The sequence below is a fragment of the Rattus rattus genome, chromosome 7, assembly GCF_011064425.1.
Source record: "Rattus rattus isolate New Zealand chromosome 7, Rrattus_CSIRO_v1, whole genome shotgun sequence".
Classification (NCBI taxonomy): domain Eukaryota; kingdom Metazoa; phylum Chordata; class Mammalia; order Rodentia; family Muridae; genus Rattus; species Rattus rattus.
In genome coordinates, this window is record NC_046160.1 from 104,376,950 (window position 1) to 104,399,484 (window position 22,535).

The window sequence follows — 22,535 nt, forward strand, 5'->3', positions numbered from 1 at the left end:
GGTGGAGGACTGCGGGGTAAAAAGGGAGGAGAAACAGAAATCAGGATACCTTATAAAAGAAAAAAATCTACTTTCAATAAAAATGAGACTTTTAATGTTTTAAATTTTTAAATCATCAAATTAATGAATTTGCCCTCATGTCAAGTTATCTAAATAATGTACAAAAAAGAAATTTATAGCATATATATTTTATTGACTTTAATTGGTTATTTTCTTGAGCAGAATAAGAAAAAAATCAGAACTGATTTAAAATAACAAGATTTGACAGCAAATCAACTCCAGAAAAACATTCACCCAGACAAATTTCAGAGACCACAATAAGATTTGGGAAATAAACTATCTGATATGTAAACTGTTCAATATTTCCTTTTAAAGTGATACAAGTAAGTGTTGGCTGTGATTATTAACTTGCACACTCTAGAGCATGAATAAATCTTGGACCATAGAAAAAAAACAGTGCTCAACAAATAAAACAACTATTCATCCACTACAGAAAACCAAACTCTGCTGCTAAAAATAAGATGCTCTTTTGGCATAAGAAGCTAATTAGTTTTGTCCTCTACTTTTATGAAATGGGTTTCATCATTTCCATAAACAGGGTCACGTGTTCTCCATGGGGAAGAGTCATTTGTTCAGCTGAGACAATATAAGACCAAAGAAAACACTTAGGAAAGCTTCTCAATGCATCACTCATTTATTGCTGCCCTATTGACTGTGTGACCAAAAGACAAACTCATGAGACATGTGAATGCTCAGAGTCCGTGCATATGCATGTATTTTTATCATACTAATATGCTTTTATAGGATGAAAAACATGAACCTAGCCATCCTCCTTTAAGCAAACATACCAAGAGCTGGCATGATGGGGGACAGTGTGACACTGCAATGGTGACAACTTTGTTCTATTAAACAGACTGAAAACACTCCCCAAGCCAACAGGATTTACTTACTGAACTATCTGCATGTCAATTTACTTTAGTTCGATGATTTTGCTATGAATACATAAAATTAATTTGTCTCTTCTAATTTCATTTCACAGATGACACAGGGCATCTCCAGGAAATTAGTACCTAATATCATAATCCAAAGACCTCTTTAGAATTAAATTAATTTAAATTATGTCTTTAAAAATTAATAAGATGCTAAAAAAAGTTTGAAAATTACACATTGTAATACTAAGATCTGCCTCAATCACAGCCAAGGGGCAGGAAAAGTCCTATGTGTTTGCTGAAGTGTTCTCCTGAAGTCCTAATCACTTCAATTTCTGCAGTCCCCATAAAACTTTCAAGATCTGGGCACTCCATCTTCTTATTTGCCATGATACGAACTGAGGTCCCACCACATGAGGCTTGCCTTAAGCACCAGTCAGGTCTAGCACTGAACAATGAAAAGCAGTGAACCAGTGAATTCAGGCAAACCCCACCCATTGTGCTCTCAATGATACGTTTCATTCATGGTTAGATCTGGGGAAATCTGTATCACTTAGTAAAACAGTCCAGCTTCCTCCAAGCAGATGGGCAGAGAAACCTAGGGCCAGTGAACCCACAGTACAACACAACAGAGGGATTGTCTACAGCTAAGTGGACTGGCAGACACCTATGACACCATGAATGTCTCATCCCAAGGACAAGGGAACACTTCCAAGGCCTTCTAAGAAGACTACCGAGAGTCACATCAAACATCAAGACTTCCTTGTTGCTATCTGTTGCCCAATCAAAGCATCGCAGCCAGTGACAAGTCAGTTGCTTCACGCTAATATTCTGAGTTGATGGATAATCAAGTTAGAAGCCGCAGGAACAATTTCCCAAACTCTTCATTCCTCAACCAATACAGCCAATTTGCAAATGTCCTAAGCTTTCAAACTGTGACTTGAAAAACACAAGTTTGGACCAATTCTTTCTTTTCACAGATGATGAATGACCTGACCTTGCTGGAAAGAACACGAGAGTTACATCTAATCATATCATAAGGGAGGAGAGGCAGAGAGACTAGCAAGTTAAACAAAACCACAGCTGCTTGTCACCAGTACTAATAGAATCATTCTGGAGAAGAGAGGGGCTGGTACAGGTAAGTAGCCATCTCCTCGCATGCAGCATTGTCCTGTAAGTAAAACAAACCATCAGACATGTTGGAAAACACATGGTGCCTTACATAGAAGGCTTTATAAACTGACAGCCACATGTCCGGGCTTCTCTTTCCTCATGCTGCCTTCCTCAGGTCTCAGCTGATGCGATTAACTCCTGAAGCTATCTGTCCCCCTACCGCTGAGCTCTTGATGTTTGCTTTCTTTTTCCGTTTCCTCACCGAGTTTGGCCTCTTCAGAACTCCATACATACTGTAAAGTAGGGCTGGTCTTCCTGATGTCTGACCTAGGACCGTCCTTTAGAACCTGCAATGGTGCCTTTCAGTTCCCACACATAGTTCAGTTCCTGGTCACAGCCATGCTCTATCAGATTTCCTTCAAGAATATCCAGAGCAAATCACAGAAAGCAGCACTAATGAAAGTGTCTGAGCCACTAGAAACCACTGCTCCAGGGTGGGGACGACGCCCTGTTGTGCACACGGTAGGTGTAATGAGGTGCCTACATTTAAATCACAGATTGTTTCTAAGGAGAACTCCTTTGTTAACAACACAGAAAGCACCAGTTATGCTGAATCAATAATAATGATTTTATTGTTAATTTTATGTAAGTTATATTTATTATTCTACGACTAACCTATTTTTACACACACACACACACACACACACACACACACACACACAGTCAAGTTAGCTGAATCAAGAGGCACGTTCACTAAACATTATGAGAAAAGAACTGGAAAGCAGCCCTTCGGTACTGTGGTCTCCTATTTTATCTATCCGCATCTAGGAGTTACCGTCACTCTGGGAGTAAGAGGAAAGCCGGAGAATCCAACCCTCTTGTTATCTATCCATGTGGGATCCAGTTGTAATATTTGGAAAAGATACTTGTTTGTTAGAGTATATTGAATATTTATTCCTTCAATAGAGCAGAAATGGACAAAATTTCAAAATTAAATCTCAGACATCTAATTATACAATATTCTTCTCAATAAACAAGCAAATGTGTTGTTTAGTATATGTAGGGTACAATAGGAATCTCAGATTTTCCTCATGAGTCCATCAGACAGAATCACTAACTCAAGGAGATATGCACACACAACGTAAGGCCGTCTCTCTCTCAGAACACAAAATCTTCCATCAGCTGAGAAACGCTGCATCGGTTCATGGTTGAACGTAGGGGAGCATATCTGTTTGTGTTTGTTCACCTAAACACAAAGTACCAAACACACCAGAGTCTCTAAGTCCCTAGAAACCATTAGTACCAAATAAGAAAGATCTAGAAAACAGTTAAACTCTTCATAGGGTAAGCTTTACATGTCCTGTATGTTCTCCATGCTCACTGCGGCAACATCACTTCAAAGCCCCTATGAAACCAGGGATAAGAACCACCTTCACCACACTTCCCACACTCTTCCTATTTGCAACCCCTGACAACAGAAGGAACAGTCTCTATGAATTATGTACAACAATTCATCTTCTGAAAGGCAATCAATTGAAGGTGAACATGATAATTAAAAAAGCATCATTATTTGACTGCCACACCTGGGGATCCTTCCCACATACAGTCACCAAACCCAGACAATCTTGCTGATGCCAAGAAGTGCATGCTGACAGGAGCCTGATATAGCTGTCTCCTGAGAGGCTCTGCCAGAGTCTGACAAATACAGTGGTGGATGCTCACAGCCAACCAGTGGACTGAGAATGGGGTCCCCAATGGAGGAGTTTAAAAAAAGGACTGAAGGAGCTGAAGGGGTTTGCAACCCCATAGGAAGAACAATGGTATCAACCAACCAGACACCCAAAGCTCCCAGGGACTAAACTACCAAATAAAGAGTACACATGGAGGGACCCATGGCTCCAACTGCATATATAGCAGAGGATGGCTTTGTTGGGCATCAGTGGGAGGAAAGGCCCTTGATCCTGTCAAGGCTCGATGCCCCAATGTAGGGTAATGCCAGGGCGTAGAGGTGGGAGGGAATGGGCAGGTGGGTAAGAGAGCACCTTCATATCACCTCTATTCTACCACACCATGCATCCCAGCTCCAGCTGTATGTTCAGACACCATAACCTAGAAATTCCATGTATGCCATATGCCCATACTAGCTTTTCTTGTTAGCCACTGTGGACACTGCATGCTGTGAACATAAATATGCACGTATAACTTTTGAGGAACACGTGTTTTCACTTCTCCAAGGCACATAACTATGAGTAGAAATGCTAGGTTCTGTGGTGATGCTTTGGTTCACTGAGTGGCTGCATCACTTTTTTTCCTCACCAAGGAAGTATAAAGGTTCCATTTGTGGCTCAGGGTTGTTATGACCTGTGCTCTTTCTCTAACCTATGCACATGGACTGCTACCTCCATAGTTTCTATCTGCATTTCCCTACTAGCTAATGTGCTCACTTCCATGAGTTCCAGGGCAGCCAGAGCTGTTACCCAGAGAGACCCTGTCTCAAAAAAATGGAAAAAAAACCAACAACCAAAACCAAAACCAAACACCTAAATGGTATGCCTGATGCTATGATGTGTACTTGAAGATGTGCCTCGCACCAGAGAGCTCACACGCCTGGCACACTTTACTAACAGGGACTTTTATTGGCATCACTGAATGTGTCTACAGATACTATGAATGCTAATTCACTAGTGCCAACCTGAAGATGATTTCACAGTACTGGGCACCTAAATCGTAATTTTTCATTTTAACAAAAGTAAGGATATATAATGTTTGCATCTAAAAATGCTGACAAAATCATGTCCTTTTAATAAGAGTTGCATGATAATGTTTCTGAATATATTTTAAAATGCTGACTTATAAAATGTAAATATAAGTTTCACCCAAGAGCCCAAAAGTTATAGGGCCCAAAAATCCAATAAGCAGTACAAACACCCAGACTAACACTGTACAACTGTGTTGACATCTATACCATTGCGTATGGGTAACTTGTTAAGTTCAGGTTCTCAGAAAGTGAAGAGATTAGTGTGAGCACGGAACACAGAAAATATAAGCATAGAAAAAAGAATCGATCACTATTCCCAAACTGAGGGAAACATGGTACTGAGAACATTCTTAACTTCATGCAGGAAAACAAAGCCTATACTCTACTGTAGGTACTCGGCTGGGAGTATTAACCTGCAGGGACTCTGCTTGTAAGGAGGGAGATAAGCATCTGGCTAGCTAAAGCTCACAGAAGGGTAAAGACACTGCCGTGTCTGACCGCAAAGGACGCAGGGTAAATGAGCGTGAGCAGGAGGGAGGTCTGATCCCAGGAAGCCCGCTGCCTGTCCCAAACAGCTGCTGGCCTCTGCGCGTGAACTGATTCCACTATTACTACCTTCTCTTCTTGGTGTGGAATATTGCCTCGGAAAGAGATTTATGACCTTTCAATGAAATAATCAAAGCACTGAAAAGACAAATGTTTCCTTCTCCTTTTACTTTGACGTTCCAATCAGGAGGAACTTAAGAGTAGCTTTGCCCCATCTCGTGAAACTATACCTATTTGACAGGCACCAGGCAAGGCTGGGCCCAGTTACAAAGCTGGCCATGTAGGTCGGGCCATGTTGTATGTCAAGCCATATAGACCCATTGAAACACGTGACAGCAAAAGATAAAGTTAGCCCAATTCATACTGACTACAATTTAGCAACAGTACCAAATGAACCACAGGAGTTTAAAAAAAATACAGAAATAAAGAACAGTTTAAGGTGCAATACTACAGCAAAGAAAAAAAGGCACTTGGTTGTGTCATAGCCAAAGTAGAGAACACACACAAATATAATGACAACAATGCCAGCATATGTTCTTACTGTCCAGTCAGGAGAACCTGGCAGAAACAATTTGAAGAAGCAATAATAAATATTGGCTCATCGTTGGGGTCACTTCAATCCTCAGTGAGTTGGCTCTACTGCTATCTGGACAATGGTAAAACAGACCATCAAGGTGGAAGGGTGTGGTGAAGCCAAGCTGCTCAGGTTACAGTTCCAGAAAGCAGAAAGAAGCTAGAGGCAAGTTACACCCTTCAAAGACACACCCTGAGACATAGTTCCTCAAACCCACTCCACTTTCCAACAGCCCAGTCAACTATGAACTCATCAATGAATTTACCCATTAATGAAATTAGCATACTCCTGATCCAAATACGTTTTAATAGCACCATGAGCAGGAGTAAGCCTTCAAAATATGCCTTCAAGGACCTTTTAAATCCTAGCCCATGACAACATAGTCCTAAAATAATTAAGTTACCAGGTTGAAATAACAGAACTACAAGAGAAGACTTGGGATACTTGACCTCTAATAAATAAAATCCCTAAATAAATGAAGAGGGTCCACAGGCACAACCCATAGCTGACAAAGGAGAAGAGGGAACAGGAGGCTTTGAGTGGAAAAGAAACAAGAGATGTGAGTCCTGGGAGATAGAAGTTGCCTAAGCATGTAAGAGCCAAAAACATAATAAGGCCGAGGTGACGTGGATCTGTAAAGTAAATGCCGTAACTCAGAAAACACTGTCAGAGAGAAGAGAAGTCTTCAAGAAGCACATCAAAACTCATGGCAACGAGCCCTGGATATCTTCTCCCTGAATGACCTGGGTCACTGAAGGACTGGGTAGGGCAGCCGGAGTGGTGACTGGTGACCGGTGGGAGACGGCCATGGTTTAGCAGGAATGAAGATGCTGCTGCTCTCTACACACTCATGGAGGAATCTCTTTACTTCTCTGAAATCTCCTAGTGAGTGTGCACTGCTCCTTAGTAAGCCTAGATTAAAAATGTATCATTATCCCTGAAGTCACACAATGTGGTTAAAACAGTCTATGGCAAATGGTATAGGAGCTAAGGAAAGAGTACGTCCTCCTCGTTTATTACCTGTATTGTAACCTAATAAAAGGGATTAAAATTCAAAAACTAAACAAAGTAGAGCCAAACGACCTGGTCTAAGGATGAAAATTAAGTTTCTAAGCTGTGGTAACAACACTAAGAAAAGTAAACTCGATCTTCAGCAAGACATTTACTGACCTCTCTTTATCCTCCAAGCCCTGTAGACTCTAAAGCTTAACTCTATGTACAACAGCAGCCCAACTTCCTAGCCAGTCTCTATAACACAAAGAAAATCCAGGTAAGATATTATACATCCTCGAAATGTTCCTCTCTCAGATTTGCTTTTTAACTTTATCAACTACTGAGATTTATAAATAATTTAATCAATTTATAAATAATATCGGAAAACTCAGAAACTCTAAGCAAAGCCTTTCTACATCCTTTAAATTCCTTCTTTTTTTTTTTATTAACTTGAATATTTCTTATATACATTTAAGAGTGTTATTCCCTTTCCCGGTTCCGGCAAACATCCCCTCCCCCCCTTCCTTATGGGTGTTCCCTCCCCCCCTCCCCCATTGTATCCCCAACAATCTAGTTCACTGGGGGTTCAGTCTTAGCAGGACCCAGGGCTTCCCCTTCCACTGGTGCTCTTACTAGGCTATTCATTGCTACCTATGAGGTCAGAGTCCAGGGTCAGTCCATGTATAGTCTTTAGGTAGTGGCTTAGTCCCTGGAAGCTCTGGTTGCTTGGCATTGTTGTACATATGGGGTCTCAGCCCCTTCAAGCTCTTCCAGTTCTTGCTCTGATTCCTTCAACGGGGGTCCTATTCTCAGTTCAGTGGTTTGCTGCTGGCATTCGCCTCTGTATTTGCTGTATTCTGGCTGTGTCTCTCAGGAGCGATCTACACTTCTGCACTTCTTTGCTTCATCCATCTTGTCTAATTGGGTGGCTGTATATATATGGGCCACATGTGGGGCAGGCTCGGAATGGGTGTCCCTTCAGTCTCTGTTTTAATCTTTGCCTCTCTCTTCCCTGCCAAGGGTATTCTTGTTCCCCTTTTAAAGAAGGAGTGAAGCCTTCACATTTTGATCATCTGTCTTGAGTTTCATTTGTTCTAGGCATCTAGGGTAATTCAAGCATTTGGGCTAATAGCCACTTATCAATGAGTGCATACCATGTATGTCTTTCTGTGATTGGGTTAGCTCACTCAGGATGATATTTTCCAGTTCCAACCATTTGCCTACGAATTTTATAAAGTCGTTGTTTTTGATAGCTGAGTAATATTCCATTGTGTAGATGTACCACATTTTCTGTATCCATTCCTCTTTTGAAGGGCATCTGGGTTTTTTCCAGCTTCTGGCTATTATAAATAAGGCTGCATGAACATAGTGGAGCACGTGTCTTTTTTATATGTTGGGGCATCTTTGGGTATATGCCCAAGAGAGGTATAGCTGATCCTCAGGCAGTTCAATGTCCAATTTTCTGAGGAACCTCCAGACTGATTTCCAGAATGGTTGTACCAGTCTGCAATCCCACCAACAATGGAGGAGTGTTCCTCTTTCTCCACATCCTCGGCCAGCATTTGCTGTCACCTGAGTTTTTGATCTTAGCCATTCTCACTGGTGTGAGGTGAAATCTCAGGGTTGTTTTGATTTGCATTTCCTTATGACTAAAGATGTTGAACATTTCTTTAGGTGTTTCTCAGCCATTCGGCATTCCTCAGCTGTGAATTCTTTGTTTAGCTCTGAACCCCATTTTTAATAGGGTTATTTGTCTCCCTGGTCTAACTTTTGAGTTCTTTGTATATTTTGGATATAAGGCCTCTATCTTTTGTAGGATTGGTAAAGATCTTTTCCCAATCTGTTGGTTGCCGCTTTTGTCCCAACCACAGTGTCCTTTGCCTTACAGAAGCTTTGTAGTTTTTTATGAGATCCCATTTGTCATTCTTGATCTTAGAGCATAAGCCATTGGTGTTTTGTTCAGGAAATTTTTCCAGTGCCCATGTGTTCCAGATGCTTCCCTAGTTTTTCTTCTATTAGTTTGAGTGTGTCTGGTTTGATGTGGAGGTCCTTGATCCACTTGGACTTAAGCTTTGTACAGGGTGATAAGCATGGATCGATCTGCATTCTTCTACATGTTGACCTCCAGTTGAACCAGCACCATTTGCTGAAAATGCTATCTTTTTCCATTGGATGGATTTGGCTCCTTTGTTGCTTTGGAGAGTTCAAACTGTTTGCACTGCCCAGTGTCTAGCAGCGTTTTGTTTTGTTTTGTTTTTGGCTTTTTTGTTATTTGTGTTTTGCTTGGTTGGATGGCTTTTGGTTTTAGCAGACCAAGCTTCTCTGTGCAGTCCTGGCTGTCCTGGAACTTGTTACGTAGACCAGGCTGGCTTCCATCTCACAGAGTTCTCATCTCTGCCTCTTCAATGCTGTGTTTAAATGCATGGACCACCGCTTCTGCTTCTAGTAATTTTTAATATATAAAATAGTTGTCAAAATAAAACAATATTGAGTTCCATTTTACATTCATTATTTTGAACTGCCCAAAGAATTCTCAACAGTCTTGGCAATCAGATTATAAACAATTCTCTTATAAAGAAAAAACATGAAGTATACGACAGTATCAGATACAGATGCCTCTCCTGAACAATGTTGTCCAAGAAGGAAACCATGAGATACCAACAGCCAGTGGACACTGAAAGTATGCTGGCTGAAATGGAGATATGCTGTGGGATAATAGGAGTAGCTTATTTTGAAGGATTAATTGATAAAGAATGTTAAATACCTTGACAATTTTCACATACCGAAATGATCCTATTTAATACAAAGCAATATAAATATACTAAAATTAATTTCACACCTTTTCAATGTAGTTATAAGACAAGTTAAAACTATATTTGTGGGTCAGATTTGTGTCTTTGTTTTTAGACAGCATTCTTCTGCACTGTTGAACAGTTTTTAATAACTATGTAAATCTGTTACAGAATATTCCAAGACATGAATAAATTAAGATATACTAAGAAAAAAATAGTTGAATAAATATATATGTTCAAAATATATCTATGGTTAAATTATTTCAAAAGATGTTAAGGTGGTGTTGTTAGGTAAATGCTCTTGCATGGTATTTCATTTGGTAAAGAAGGATGATGAATACATATCAGAAGTACATTGTGAAATGAAACGCTTGTGGGTCAGGAGAAAAGAATCTGGTACTTGTGTTTTTAAGGAAGGATGGAAGGAAGAAGAAAGGGAGGAAGAAGATGAGGGCGCTCTGCACTCTTCTAATCCCAGAGTAGACAGAACCTCTGGAGGACAGGGCTACAGATGTAGCACTACATGTTGTGCAATATGTAAAGTATCTTAAGCCACAAAGAATGTCTAATAAAATCATCACAGTATCACTGCTGGGAAACACAGTATCTTGTCACACTGTGGGCAGGATCAATAAGGCAGAACGTGACAAACCTTTAGCACTCAGGTGACACCAAGCCCTAAGCATGCTTTGTAATCTCTCCGAAACACAACTCAAACCATTTCAAACTATCTCTGCTCTTTGTAGTCTACTATTCATAAACAGAAGACATGGCAAATACTCTTACAGAGTATGTATCAGGGATAATATATATATTGCCATTCTCAGTCTAATTAAAAGAATAAGTTACTTGAAGCATTTCTTATCTATAAAGCAGAACGTTGCTATATAAGCAAGTAGTTTGTACAGTTTTTCATCCATGAGCCTTGGATGTATCCTAGTCATAGAACATTTACCTGCTATGTGAAAGGCCATAGGGCAATAACCAATATCACAAAACAAAGCGTTCTGAATACTTCTGCTGTGAAACTATATTGTACATCTTGTCATCCTCCTCCGATTCTCAATGAACAAATAAGCCAAAGAGGGAAAATAAATACATACATGCATATGTACATACATACATACATACATACATACTTACATACATACACAATACTTACATAAAGACTGTTTTGGCAATAGAGGGGTCATTTTCCTTTCTGACTGTTCAAACAGGGGTGCCCAGCAAGCATGGTAGGGTGGCTAAAAGATGTCATCAGTATAAAGTGACAGAAGCTTTGAAGGAGAAACCCACAAAGGAATTCTATCTATTCTATAAATAGAAATGAGGCTGCTCACTCTATGACAACAAGAACGCATGTGTGTACAAAGCCCGTGAAAAACAGCACACAGTCCCTGCCAAAGTGAAGAAAGATTCTCTGAGGAACTTACATTTGAGAACTTTATTAGGCCTTGCAGCAACAGAACGTCTTGACTAATGCCTAAATCTAACACAGTAAAGCCATTTTCCTCAAAAGTAAGGATGCAATACCCTTCTCTAAATGTCTTATTCTATAACTTAATTGCCCCTATAAGAAGGGAAAATAAAAAAAAACCCATGAACTATAAATTATGGAGGAAAGTCTAACATAATGGTGAAATAGTGTCCAACAGCTGATACCCTTTTTGCATTAAAATATTCAGGGCTAATTATGATTTTAGCACTTGTTTTTTATCCTTGCTTTGTTCATTGGCCAAACTTAAACACTTCTCATCTCCTTCAATGAGAGTAGCGCTATTATGTTTCTGGAAGCATGGGCAGGGTTCCTCAAAGCCTAATTTCAAGGTCTTAATTGGCTGAGGCAATGGGAGGCTATACAAAGCCCACTTCACAGAGAGGGGCAGGAGTGCCAGGTCACTTGAGAACAGATGAAGAGCTAACTGGAAGCTATTGCTGAAGTCTTGCAGAGTGTTCTGGGAAGTTTTACCAAATAGTAACTTACACAAAATGGAAGCGGACCATCTATCACCAGGATGCTGAAGCCAGAGAGGCTGAGCTGCAGAAACGGAGTGATGGAAACATAGGAACTGTTATCTTCACTTCATCCCACATCATCAAGCCAGGAAGGCTGGATGAAGACACCATGCCATGTACATTTGAGTTTGTGGGTTCTGAAATTCTATGGGTCCCAAGCACTAAGGCTGCTACTTACCGACATCTCTCTGGATCCGGTACTCTTCTCTACTTTTATATGTGCAAAGTTTGGGAGATCAATCCATTCACGCCCCCAACCCAACATCTGGGCTTCTGCACAATAATTGACACAGTAAATTATCTTGATCCACAAGCAGCTTAATTCTTAATAATATAACCATAATTAATCATTAATAACATGCACGGTAATAAAAAGAACTTAGGTAAATTGATTTCTTTGTCATCAACTCTAATTACTGGTAACAAATTCCAAGAACAAACAAAACAGCGATTTTTATCTGTGTAATTTAGACTCCATGGGGGAAAAAATACCTAAAATTAAGCTAAGGAAACCTTTTAAATAATTTTATGTTCACAATAACAATAAGGACATATATGAAAAAATAAAATTAAATTAAATGGCAAATTATGCATTTGGTTTCCCAGTGGGGACTTCACTGCTGATTTCTAGTGCTCACTTAGTAGGTCAACAGAGAGCTCAGACGCTTGCTAACACTTCAATAAGAAAACATAAAGTTGTTTTATTTTAGTATTACAAGCAAAAAACACAATGTGAAGTAGCCTCATGATTGTGGGTGTTTGTTTGTTTGGTTGGTTGGTTGGTTGGTTGGGGTTTTTTTGTTACGGATTTCCACAAAAATTCATCTCCTAACTTTATACTCTAGCCCCTCCCTTGTTCGATCGCCTTCTTTCATTTTATCTTTATGTCACCCTGAGGAAAAACCAAGTTGTTGCTGCTTCTTAAATTCTATCTCAAGTAGCCTGTATTACAAGCAACTGTGTTATTGCTTATCTGTCTGTCTGTCTGTATATATGTATTTCCTGTGAGTCACTGGAGGTCATTTCTTAAGTCTGGGTTTACTCTAGCTCACTCTTATCTTCCTCTAACTTTTGACTACAGAAAATTTATTCTTTATTATCTACTATTTCATAGCACAAGTTCCCTCAATTTCAGGCAACTAGGAAAGATCCATAGCCAGTAAAAATTAAATGCACAAGTAGAAACAACAGCCAATTCCAAGAACTAAGATATGTTATAATTTGGTGCAGGAGTTTACACAGATTAGAGAACACTGAAATTCACAGGCTAAAAATATAAGAAAAAAACATTTTGGAGAAAATAAATAGGCAACACAAAAATATAGAAATCTGAACTGGTGCTTACATTTACTCAATTTGCATGGAATAATCAAACAGTGATATCTCTTACATGTACAAATCTTTCATAAAACACAAGTTACTCAAAGGAAATCTACAAAGGCCTACATCCTTCTCCCCCATAAACACTCTCACCATTCCATAGAGTCTAGTCTGTCAACGGCAATCATTAAAAGGGCACAGAGTTGTATGAAGTAATATCCATAAAAATTCCTAAGATTCAGGAAAATCCTTTTTGTAGACAACTGCACCCACTTCATTTTTCCTTCCCAATCACCAAATTCCCCCCAAAACGTGCTTTCTTCCCTCCCTTGCAATATTAAAGAGTTAGTCGGCCATTTCTGTGGCAGCCAAGACAACAGAAGTTAAATATTTTATTAACAGAAAGCAGAGAAGCTTGTCGTTGTCACTAGTGTCCTTGCTTCTGCACTTGGTCATCTCTGGGGTATTTATAGCACTGCATGAAGACGAGAGAAGGAACTTTGCATGGGGGAGGGAGCCTTGTTTTTTAAAAAAACTCAACACAGATAATGTAAGCTTGAAAACATTCCAATAAAATTAGGTCTGCTTCTCTTTGTAAATACTACGATAAAGAGATTTAGTATTAATATTGGTGAATTTAGGGAGTATCTCACAGGGTACAGCAACCATTTTCTCTTCATATTGTACTTTAAGCAGTTTTATTTATTTACCACTCACCCAACCAAAACAGAGCTTACTACATAGCCCTGACTGATCTGGAATCCACTGTACACAACAGGCTGGACTCGAACTCACAGATCCTCACACAGCCTCTACCTCTACCTCCAAAATGCTGAGACTAAAGGAACACGTCTCACGTATCTGACTAATTATTCTGCATTTTAAAGGCACAACAGAAAGACATGGCTTTGGGTGAGATACTGGAAAGCAGTCCTCACTTCCATGGTCCAAAAATAGGTACCACAGAAATAAGGTTCAGGTGGCTTCTGGTTTGGGGCAAAATTTTATATACCATAAAATTTGAATTTGTTTTATTAATTAAGCCTTAATGATTGGGTAAGCTATTCAAAATTAGCACACACTAAGTAATATGAAAGGAAATGAATGTCAAATAGAAAAAGAATTATGTTTTCTGGGCAAGCATTTCTCCTGATTTCAATGACAGCCAAAAGACTACAGGTTTTTGGCAGGTATTATGAGATGTTAAAGAAAGAGTTAGTCTCTTTGTATCTCCACGGAACAGATCTGAAAGCCAGCTGATTCTAATTCAAAAGCTAATAAAGCCAAAGGCTGGTTCAGTTTGCTTCACTACATACAAGTATGAACACAAACTTGAGTTTCACTCAGCTCTCTGCTACTGTAACCAGGTCTCGTCTTGGAGGTTACCTGCCTGCTCTTGTCTCCGAGTCTTGGCTGCTTCAACCACAAATTAGATGAAGAACCTCACCATTGTTTGAAAGATTGAATGAGACAATTTATATGAAAATGTGTATCCTATCAAGCTCTCTGTGTCAGTTTTCTTCACCCCACAGTGGCCACCTCAAGAAAACGTAAAGGGAATGGTCACTGTGAAGACACTGTATGTATCGCTTGCACAGAACTAAAGGTAGAAACATGTCCCAACGCATGACATAAGTAGAAATTAATTAATACCTAAAAGTAGAGTAAACATTCCTAGTTCTAGATCAACATTACAGAGAAAAAGAAAAAGGAGAGCTGAATCGGTAATCACCCAAGGTTGGTGGGATGAAATGCTAATCTGATTTCAGGAGAAAATGTATATCAAACTCTCAGAGAACTCTTGAAGAGAGCATGAGAGCTGGAGAACTGTGGCATTGAATGGGCCAGCTGGGGCAGAGTAGGAGAATTTACACAGGTAGGGTGGGTGTGGGGAGCTGTCCAGAGCTCACATACCTCTCAAGCCCAGATCCAGAGCGATCCAGAGCTTTGAATTGGCTCACCCCAACATCTACCACATTGATGAACTGCTGGGGTACATGAAGAGGCAGGTCCTAGAGATGCAAAACTACAAGATCTCCATGTCGCTGCATAACAACAGAATATATTAGAGGAGTCCCAGTGAGGTTCCATTATTGATAGTGTAGCAGAAGGCAGAGGTCTCCTACCAGGCCAATGACTTATTGCAATGTACACTTCAAATAAATGTGGAAAACGGAGTATTCTTTGGGACACACTATAGCTTCCACAATATGAGGTTGGGAAGGTAGAGGGTCCCCTTGGTTATGAGAGGAGGGTGAGATGAGCGAGACTGGCATGAATGATGTGAAATACACACACACACACACACACACACACACACACACACACACACACACTAAAAAGTAAAATTAAAATAAAAGAAAATTCTTCTCCCAACAAAATATCAGGAAAAGATTCTATTGTTGGCTTATTGTGGTTTCCAAAAACAGAGTCAAAATTGCTAACCCAGTGACTGGGGGTGATGGCTCAATAGTTAACAGTGACCCTTCACAATAGTCCCAAATAATATAAAATATCTTGGTGTGACTTTAACCAAGCAAGTGAAAGATCTGTATGATAAGAACTTCAAGTCTCTGAAAAAAGAAATTGAGGAAGATCTCAGAAGATGGAAATATCTCCCATGTTCATGGATTGGCAGGATTAATATAGTAAAGATGGCCATTTTGCCAAAAAGCAATCTACAGATTCAATGCAATCCCCATCAAAATTCCTACTCAATTCTTTATAGAGATAGAAAGAGCAATTTGAAAATTCATTTAGAACATAAAAAAACCCAGGATAGCAAAAACTATACTCAACAATAAAAGAACTTCTGGGGGAATCACCATCCCTGACTTCAAGCAAGCAGTGTTACAGAGCAAAAGTTATAAAACATGTATGGTATTGGTAAAGAGACAGGCAGATAGATCAGTGGAACAGAATTGAAGACCCAGAAATGAACTCACATACCTATGGTCACCTAATCTTTGACAAAGGAGCTAAGACTATCCAATGGAAGAAAGATAACATTTTCAATAACTGGTGCTGGTTCAACTGGAGGTCAGCATGTAGAAGAATGCAGATCGATCCAATCTTATCACCCTGTACAAAGCTTAAGTCCAAGTGGATCAAGGACCTTCACATCAAACCAGATACACTCAAACTAATAGAAGAAAAAGTGGGGAAGAGTCTCCAACACTTGTGCACTGGGGAAAATTTCCTGAACAAAACACCAATGGCTTACGCTATAAGATCAAGAACCAACAAATGGGACCTTATAAAACTGCAAAGCTTCTGTAAGGCAAAAGATACTGCCATTTGGACAAAACGGCACCCAACAGATTAGGAAAAGATCTTTACCAATCCTACATCTGATAGAGGGCTAATATCCAAAATATATAAAGAACTCAAGAAGTTAGACTCCAGACAGCCAAATAACCCTATTAAAAAATGGGGTACAGAGCTAAACATACATTCTCAGCTGAGGATTATCAAATGGCCAAAAAGCACCTAAAGAAATGTTCTACATCCTTAGTCATCAAGGAAATGCAAATCAAAACAACCCTGAGATTTCACCTCACACCAGTGAGAATGGCTAAGATCAAAAACTCAGGTGTCAGCAGATGCTGGTGAGGATGTGGAGAAAGAGGAACACTTCTCCATTGTTGGTGGGATTGCAGACTGGTACAACCATTCTGGAAATCAGTCTGGAGGTTCCTCAGAAAATTGGACATTGAACTGCCTGAGGATCCAGCTATACCTCTCCTGGGCATATACCCAAAAGATGCCCCAACATATAAAAAAGACACGTGCTCCACTATGTTCATTGCAGCCTTATTTATAATAGCCAGAAGCTGGAAAGAACCCAGATGCCCTTCAATAGAGGAATGGATACAGAAAATGTGGTACATCTACACAATGGAATATTACTCAGCTATCAAAAACAATGACTTCAGGAAATGCATAAGCAAATGGAATGAACTAGAAAATATCATCCTGAGTGAGGTAAGACAATCACAGAAAAACACACATGGTATGCACTCATTGATAAGTGGATATTAGCCCAAAAGCTAATACCCACGATGCAATCCACAGACCACAGGAAGCTCAAGAAGGATGACCAAAATGTGGATGCTCCCACTCCTCCTTAAAAGGGGGAAAAACATCCATAGGAGGGGATATGGAAGCAAAGTTTAGAGCAACGACTGAAGGAATGGCCATGACAGAGCCTGACACACATATGGCCCATATATATGCAGCCACCAAAACTAGGTAAGATTGATGAAGCTAGAAAATGCATGCTGAAAGGGACTGGTTATAGATCTCTCCTGAGAGACACATCCAGAGCATGTCCAATACAGAGGTCAATGCTAGCAGCAAACTACTGAACTGAGAACAAGACCCCCTTGGGGGGAATTAGAGGAAGTATTGAAGGAGTTGAAGGAGCTTGCAACCCCAAAGAACAACAATGCCAAACAACCAGAGCTTGCAGGGACTAAACCACTACCCACTGACTATACATGGACTGACCCAGGGCTCCAGCAGCATCAACTGCATATGTAGTACAGAACAGCCTTGTTGGGGCACCAGTGGAAGGGAAAGCTCTTGGTCCTGCCAAGGTTGGACCCCCAGTGCAGGAGAATGTGGGGGGGGAGGTAAGGGGAATGGATGGGGGGAATACCTGTATGGGGGAGGGGGAGGGGATGGGGGCTTATGGACAGGAAACCGGGAAGGGGAATAACATTTGAAATGTAGGTAAAGAAATATATCTAATAAAAAATTTTTTTGGAAAAAAATCGTTAACAGTGCCTCCTGCTCTTGTACAAACTAGAGGTCAAGTGGAAGCACCACCAATGGACAGCACATAAGCTCCTGGAATTCCAGTCCAGAGCCCTGATGCCATCCTTTACCACCAAGCAATGAAGGATTATCTTGTGTGACTCGGGACGATTCTGGACCCAATTAGATTGGAATCAACAGTTACGCAAAGCAGATGGCCACTCCGGACAAGAATGGACATCATAACGCATTAAAGCAGTGGTTCTCAAACATCCTAATGCTGGGGACATCTAATACAGGTCCTCATGTTGTGATGACCCCAACCATAAAATTATTTTGTTGCTCCATACTTAATTTTGCTAGTGTTATGAATTATAATGTTATAGTAACATGTTTAAGAATTCTAGAATTTTGGTTTCTTTAAAAAACAGAAATCTAAGAATATGCTTTCATTTTCATCTCAGGCTAAGAGTGCAGGACTGGTTCTGTCTGCAACAGCTGACTATGGTTTACCTTGTGCTCTAGCAGAAGCATGGTTTTGCCAGCCACAGATCATTTTGTCAATTGTGTGACATTTGGAAGTCTGGGAACTTCTCAGAGGGTAAATGCTAGGTTCCCAAGAGGCACAGTGGGTGGTGCTAATCATTTAGAGAGGTTGATTTCAGTTTGTTAGTAGCCATGGTCATTAGGTTCAGGGATCTCTCTCTCTCTCTCTCTCTCTCTCTCTCTCTCTCTCTCTCTCTCTCTCTCTCTCTCTCTCTCTGTCTCTCTCTCTGTCTCTTTTGTCTCCCTCCCCCTCTCTCTCCCCCACCCCCCCCCCTCTCCTCTCTCTCTCTCTCTCTCTCTGTTGCCTTCACTCCTATCTAGTCTTAGGAGGTAAAACCCGGAAGGATAAAGAGTAGAAAAAGAAGACTCCACAAAGCAGCAAAGATTAGCTACATATCGTAAACACCTGACATGCAGGGTTATCTGACATGTGACCCACACAGGAGTTACAACTCACAGATGAGAACTGCTTTAAAGGCTTCAATAAACAAAGCAAGACAACAAAGAAGCCTTCGTGTCATAAGTATAAGAAGATTTAAAATGCTCTCAGAAAGTGTCAATTAACAATTTAAGAGACAATTCCAACTGAAATTTCATAATTAAAAGGCAACATAATTTTTACATATAGTATCACCACCCTGTATTTTCAAATATTTAGTTCAATTTTTAAACTTTATGATATAGCTTAAGCAATCCTGTTTTATAAAGTATGTTCATCAGAATTTAATCTACAATAGTCAAAACTCCTATTATTAGAGTTTAATCACTAATTTTAAAATATTCTCAATTCACTGTTTGAAATAATTTTTCACTGTTAATGATTAATTAATGATCAGCATCACTGAATGTTTAAACAAGTTATTAATCGAAAAAGAAAAGAATACATGTTAATTAACCAGAATCTAAACAAATGAGTAATTTGATATTAAAAGGTACCTTTTAAATTATTTCATTCTTTATACATTATATTCCATAATGGAATAAAAAATACTTTTTCCTTTATCTTTGGACTAAGCAACAATGACTAGTACTTCTGTAAGTGTCACATAATACATTTTTCTTTAATACAATTTGGAAAAACTGACATAATTTGGCAAATAACAAAAATGGGTGATTGTGGCTGGACAGCCAATTGCTGATGTACAAATCAAATGCCACTCTGTGATAAAGAAGATGCCTACAGCTGGTAGCCCTTCCTTAGTCTCTGTCCCAAAACTGAATTCCAGGAAATTATCTCCTACTCAGCTATCCAACATCAATTTCAGAAACAGCCCAGGGAAATCCCACACAGGACTCAGCTCGGAAGAGAAGGGAGAGAGAAACAAAGATCTGAAAATCAAACAAACAAACAAACAAACAAACAAAAATCTCCCAAACCTGAGCTCACCGTTTACATACAAAGGTAGGTAGACATGAACCTCTGCAAACTGAGTGCTTTGTAAAGCAATGCTTTAAACGGATCAGCCCTAAAACCATGAAAATAAACATGCGTTGTCTCTCTAGTGTAACTCACTCTCGAGCTAAGCATAAATGCCAAACACTTAGTGAGCTAGATTCTAGACACATTAACTAAGAATGAGACAGGTTTGCGGCCAGGCTGGTCAGAGTTCTAGGCTATACATGGCTACATAGTGAGACATTCCTCCAGAAATCAAAGGGTGAAGGGGTGTGTGTGTGTGTGTGTGTGTGTGTGTGTGTGTGTGTGTGTGTGTGTTGTGTGTGTGTGTGTGTTGTCCTGAAAGAAAATCCAGTGACCATTCCTTCTATGATTGTCTACAAAAGATCATTCTGCTATTCTCCACTGCCTGTACAGGGGAGTACACATTAATTTCTTTCTTTGAGCTTACACAAAGTCAAGATCACTTAGTTCAAGTCACAAATCCTGACAAACTAATGGTCAAAAAAACAAAACAAAACAAAACAAAAACAAAAACAAAAACAAAAAAACACCTGGTGATCCATCCCATATACAGACACCAAACCCAGACACTATTCCAGATGCCAAGAAGTACTTTGTTGACAGGAGTCTGATATAGCTGTCTCCAGAGAGGTTCTGCCAGAGCCTGACAAATACAGATGCAGATAATGGCAGCCAACCAATGGACTGAGAACAGGGTCCCCAATGGAGGAGTTACGGAAAAGACTGAAGGAGCTGAAGGGGTTTGCATGGTTTCAGATATCTATGTAGCAGAGGTCCTGTGAAGGCTCGATGCCCCAGTGTTGGGGAATGCCAGGGAGGTGAAGTAGAAGTGGGTGGGTGGGTGGGGGAGCACCCTCATAGAAGCAGGTGGAGGGGCAATGGGGTAGGAGGTTTATGGATGGGAAACCAGGAAAGGGATAACATTTGAAATGTAAATAAATAAAATAACCAATAAAAAAAATTTTAAAACCCACTGTTCATATGATCATCATTAGTCCGCCAGCCTAAAAGAACAGCGTGTGCAAAGGGCTAAAAGGATCATGGGAAAAAGTTCCTAACTCCTTTAACATTGATTTTCCAAGAACCGTTTCCCTGCCTTTACTTTTGATCCTACCCACCCTTATCTTACTTCAGGTTACCTTTTAACCTTTATATTCAGGACGTTTTCCGGTCATTTATATTTACACTGAAGTGTTTCTATGCTTTCAAATTTACAAATATAACAGTCTAATGCCATTTGGCTTTTAGGAACTAAGATCATTTAAAACAGCTATACAGTTTTAAAATTGTTTGCACTTCTAGCATTTATGTATTTTGAAACGTTTCATGTTATACCAGGAAGATAACTCATAAAACAAAATAGTCTAGAATTAGAACTATCAATAGTATAGTGACCCTAAAAAGTCAGGACTCTCTTAGAGAATACTGTCACAAAGAAGAGAAAACGTCAACCACATGACTATGACTGCTGTACGACGGAAGAGAAAACTGAAATACTAGGAAAGACAGGCATTGCACCTATTCCAGAGAGCCACCATGCCACTCGACTTACCTAAGCAGCCTGATGCATCCTCCGTGTGTGTACTGTTTAGCAAACACTCAAGGAATTTCAAATGGAAAGAAATTTGAGTCAATAACTAGATATCATCTCTTTGAAAATCTAAAATATGACAATTATGCTTCTTTTATAATTGTGATTTTTTCTTTCACTAAACACTGATATTATACCAGCTCTAATAATGTTTTCATTCATTTACTTGTCCATCTTTTGACTCAAAATACTTCACAGGCCTACTCTGCTGTGCTTTAGGCACTGAAGTACAGCAGGAAGCAAACACTTATAAACCTCCTTCCTGAAACCTCCATGTTTCCATGAATCCACAGACCAGTGGGGACATTATCCACCCAATAGATTTCTTAACTGTATCTGCTGGATATTCACTGAGACCAGAAAGGTGAGTCATTTGGGTAATGACTATTTAGATGCTTGTCCCAAGTGCATCCACTATGGCTAAGACAAAACTCTCATTGAGCTGAACACACACACACACACACACACACACACACACAGAGGCATACAAACACAGAAAGGTAGATGGTGTTTATTTCCTCTAGTATCTGCCACTAGGATGCTTAATTAACATGCAATAACTAAAAACAAACTGAAAGATTGTCTCTCTTGCAAAAGTCTTACTTTCTCATAGACTACGAGATACTTCCCTTTTTCATACCTTAACAATGGCTTTCTTCCTTTTAAAGCCGTGTGTACAAATACTTACTTTTTTGTACTTGTATACACATTAATCCTAATTCAAAAAAATGATCACAGGACAGATCCTATTTACTGACATTAAAGCTGAGCTGTAATCTGTGTTAAGTAGGGGGTACACACAGGAAAGTACAGACAATTCATACAGCTTTGATCTCCAGCTTCCATCACCAAGTGTTATTGTACTGTCGCTAGAAAGGAAAAAGGTATCCTTTGACACCTCCAGCAGTCACAGCTAGCAATACTCAACTGGCCTGGACCAAACTGTTCTCTGAACGTGGCCTGGGTGTGCAGGTTTCCACAATAGCACCATTAGGACATGATTTCCCCTTGAGCACATCACCTTCTCCTGCACATCTGAACAAGGACTGGCCTGTGTTAAGTTTCAGGCTTTCTTAAGAGGACACTAGAATAAGCTGTCTGGGATTCTCAGTAAATTTCATCAATAAGGCAGTAAACAAGACGGTGGCTCAAGGACAGCAGAGCCTGACCTCACAGGCT

General features: G+C 39.8%; 1 protein-coding gene across 1 annotated transcript in view; it reads right to left on the reverse strand.

Moving 5' to 3' along the window:
- The window catches only part of Cep128 (centrosomal protein 128), a 348,062-nt gene that overhangs the window by 166,359 nt on the left and 159,168 nt on the right, over positions 1 to 22,535 (reverse strand). The gene's annotated exons all lie outside the window — the stretch shown is intronic.